Source organism: Rhinopithecus bieti, unplaced genomic scaffold, assembly GCF_001698545.2.
Source record: "Rhinopithecus bieti isolate Rb0 unplaced genomic scaffold, ASM169854v2 scaffold_47418, whole genome shotgun sequence".
Taxonomy (NCBI): Eukaryota; Metazoa; Chordata; class Mammalia; order Primates; family Cercopithecidae; genus Rhinopithecus; species Rhinopithecus bieti.
Genome location: NW_016819951.1, coordinates 2,726,964 through 2,731,043, shown reverse-complemented (window position 1 = coordinate 2,731,043; position 4,080 = coordinate 2,726,964). Strand labels below are relative to the sequence as shown.

Sequence of the window (4,080 nt, the reverse complement as noted above, 5' to 3'; positions counted from 1 at the left end):
AGTTTTGGCTAACTTACAATACAAATAGGGTACATGGAAAACAGTTAAAAATACCCTGCCTTATCCAGCCTGCAGTCATTTTCTAGCAGGAAATCTTCATAGTTATCTTACACACATAAGTGAAGGTTTGAGGCTTATACTGCAAGTGATCTCTCTCTCTATTTCTCCCTTTACATCTGCCCCAGAGATCTGATCGTACCATGAATGCACTATTTGTGTATGTTCGGGACTGCTGAGGCTCACTGAAATGACTATCAGCCTATAGATAAATAATGTACTTAGCTCATCAGCAGGTCTTACATGTATCTTCCTTTACTTACGTATGTGGTTGTTAGATGTGGTTGTGATTTTGTTTTAGATGGAAGATTCTGGGGGGATAATTCATGTATTTCTAAGCCAGTAAGATTTTTTTTTCTCCTCTTCTGACAAATATGTGCCATGGGCAGTTAGAGAGAAGTGGTAAGATAACAATTTTCTGTTGCCAGATGTTTGATAAACCCTCTAGGTAATTTAGGGGCCAAATCTCTTATTCTCCCCAATGACTGGATTTACTGAAATTATCATGTCATTTCTTATCTCATTCTTCCTGGTGAAATCAATTTTAACCTAATCTCATAAGACAGTGTTTTTTCAATATGAAGGTCATAAAATCCATTTAGTGGGTTACTACCGATATTTTTTTTAGGTATAACAAGACAGCAAGTGTCAGCATCATCATATGTTCTAAGAGTTCTGTAATTTCATGAAACTTTGAGTCACTCCTATGTGCATTCTGGGTTGCAGTATAAAATGTGATTCTTAGCGGTCAAAAAGTTTGAAAAGCACTGCCACGGGATGCATGTATCTGTTAGTGCTATTTTGATAATAAGTTACAAACCCAAATTTAAGTGGAATTAGGGTATTATATATATGCATATATAGAATATATAAATTTTTTCTTACATATGGGTTCAGGTTACTAAAAGGTACACGGGTAGGACTGACTTCAAGAGCATCTTGCTTGGGGCTGAACAGTGACTTCAGGATCTGGTTTCTTTTCATTCCTCAGGTCTGCCTTTTTCTTCTTTCCTCTGCATATTGGGGTCCTTCTTGGGTGACGAGATGACTGTATAGCACTTGGTGGTTTACGCAGTTTCAAGTTCAAGTCCAGCAACCAAAAAACTCCCCTTCCCCAGTTGTTGAACAAAAAGTTTCAAAATGAGCTCTGATTCGCCCAATTAGCACGGCTGGAGGAAATCTGTGTTAAGTAGCTTCTGCAGAGGTTGAGGGCTTTGCCCCAGCAGTGGAGTCCTACCCAGACCATGTAGATGGAGGACATCAGTGGGCTGGACTGCCACATGAATACAGTTGTGGAAAAAGGGGGAAATTAAGGCTAAGAAAATCTGGAATAAATATTCACCACAGGGTACAAGTGCCTAATGCACATAGGCTGGTTCCTCTTCTTTTTGATGCCCCAAATAATGGGAAATGAGCTGAACTGTATTCAGGCAAATAGGTTATGAATATGGTTTTTCATGTGTGTAAGGAAAACTTTAGCTGTCACTTTTAACATGGTCAATATCAGGACTTATGAGATCAAGATGCAGAACAAGTCAAATTGATAGTAGTTACTTTATTTTCCAATGACACTGAGAAGAAAAGGCAGATATATTGATTAAAAACCCACAGCCGTCCCAAAACCTCTTACAAGGGGGTGATTGTGATCCTGTTTTCATTTATGTGCAAATCTTGGAAGACATTTATTTGAATCAATTTGCTGTGCTAATCTAATGAAAGCAGTTATTTAAGTAGTGTCTTAGAGCAAAGCATTTGAAGACTACACCTCCTTAAAGCCCAGGGCAAATGAGTGCTCTATTCTGCAGCTCTTCAGCCTTGAGGTCTTTATTTGGGTCTGTGTTACTTTGTCCTTAGAGATGTGCTGCTTTTAATTGTCCTTTGTCACTTTATGTACAGTTCTCCAATGGGAAAGGGGGCCCTAGTGTGTACAGCTGTGAGGACAATGTTCACTCACAGCAGAGGGGCCCTAGAAGTAGGGTGATCATGTTGGCTTGCCTGGGTCAATCCTTGTTAATGTCTGTGCCTCCAGTTTGGACGAAAAATTATATGGCCACCCCATGTATAAAGGCTACTGTTTTAGGGGGCCATGAGTAGGCATCTATTTAATAGATTAAATTATCTGATAAAGAATTCCTGGTGGGGTGCACTGTAATCCCAACATTTTGGGAGGCCGGAGCAGGAGGATTGCTTGAGCCCAGGAGTTCAAGACCAGACTAGGCAACCTGGGAAGACCTCATCCCTACTTCAAATTTTAAAAATTACCTGGCTGTGGTGGCACATTCCTGTAATCCCAGCTACTCAGAAGACTGAGGTGGAAGGATCACTTGAGCCCAGGAGGTTGAGGCTGCAGTGAGCCGTGATAGTGCCATTGCACTATCCAGCCTGAGCAACACAGCAAGACTCTGTCTCAAAAAATAAAAAATTAAAATAATTAAACTGAGGAAGTCCTTACAATAACTGAAAGGTAAAACTCCAGATGCCTTCCCTCCTGGGAGCGTTACCAGCGGCATCTCACCCTCCTTCTGACTTCCATAGCAGGATCATCCAGGTCTCCTGAATCTGAAAAGCCAGATTCTCCTGAATCTGAAAAGCCAGACCTGAGCTGCAGCAGCCTCCCGGTAGGGTGCCACCTCCTACCCCCTCACCGTCCTCCCCTCCTCCCAGCTCCCCCACCCCCCACAGGGTGGTAGAGGCTCTGCAGGTGGGGGAGCAGTGCTGGGGCACGTCGGTGGTGGCCATCAAGCTCTACATCCTGCACAAGTACCTAACATTGGACGTCCACTGCTTCAAGTACCTGCTGAAGCAGGCGCTGGCCACTGGCATGTGCCGCAGCCTCCTCGCCAGACCCCTCAACTCCAAAGCCAGGGGTCCACTTGCAGCTTCAAATTAGATCCCAAGCGCAAGAGGAAAATCCCACCCAGGAAGATGGTCCCCCGATGGTCCCCAGGAGAGTGGGAGAGGCCAAGGGAAAGGGCCCCAAGAAGCCAAGTGAGGCCAAGGAGGATCCTCCCAACGCGGGCAAGGTGAAGAAGGCAGCCAAGAGGCCAGCAGAAGTGCAGAAGGCTCCTCCCAAGCCAGGTGCAGCCACAGAGAAGGCCCACAAGCAAGGTGGCACGGCCAAGGACACCAGGCCAGAGCCGGGCGAGGCTATGAAGGCACCCCCAAGCCAGACAAGGCCACGCAGGCCCCTTCCAGTGCCAGCAAGCTCAGTAGGAAAGCAAAGGCCAAAGGCAGCAGGAGCAGCCAAGGAGATGCTGAGGACCACAAGAAAACCAAAGCTGGGAGTAAGAGTTCAAAACCCACTGTCAGCAAGGTCAAGAATGGTGCTGCTTCCTCAACCAGAAGGTGGCAGGCCAAGGCCAAGGCTCCTAAAGGGCAGCTGCCTAGGGGGCTGGGCAGGGGCCAAATGCCAAGTCTGCTTCTCCTGCTAAGGACAGTGGCTCCAAGGTGGTACCTGCACACCTGTCCAGGAAGACAGAGACCCCCAAGGGCCCAGGAAAGGCTGGACTGCCCATTACAGTCTCCTCATCCGAAGTGTCTAGCCAGAGGGCTGTATCCTAGGGCCGGAGGCAGGGGCAGAGAGGGACCGAGCCTCTGCCCTAGTTTTCATTCTTCAACAAACCACTGCTCTATTTATTTCATCATAAGCTATTTATCAATAAAGACTTTTGTTTCTTTCCCCCACCCCCAACACATACACACAAAATCTTGTGCAGATGTAAAGGCTCAACAAATAATAGTAGAACTAATGGTAACAATGGCAACACGTGGTTATCAATTCACTTATGCTGGGAATTGCTCTGTGATGTCCATGAGGGTGCCCTCATTCAATGCTCACCACACCCTATGAGGTGGGGACTCCTAACACCCCTCACTATACAGCCAAGGAAACTAGTTATGAGGTTGCCACTTGGCCAAAATCACAAAATATTTGTTGAGTTGGCAAAGCGTGCATGTTGACTAGTGTTTTATAAGAAGGCAGGACAGGTCATTGTTGTGAATACTGGTTGTAGCTTCAGAGGA

At 45.8% G+C, this 4,080-nt stretch overlaps 1 pseudogene; it reads left to right on the top strand.

Annotated features, from left to right (window-relative positions):
* Nucleotides 1-431: 431 nt before the first annotated feature.
* LOC108520113 (histone H1oo pseudogene) lies at nucleotides 432-3,618 on the top strand (annotated as a pseudogene).
* The last annotated feature ends 462 nt before the right edge of the window (nucleotides 3,619-4,080 follow it).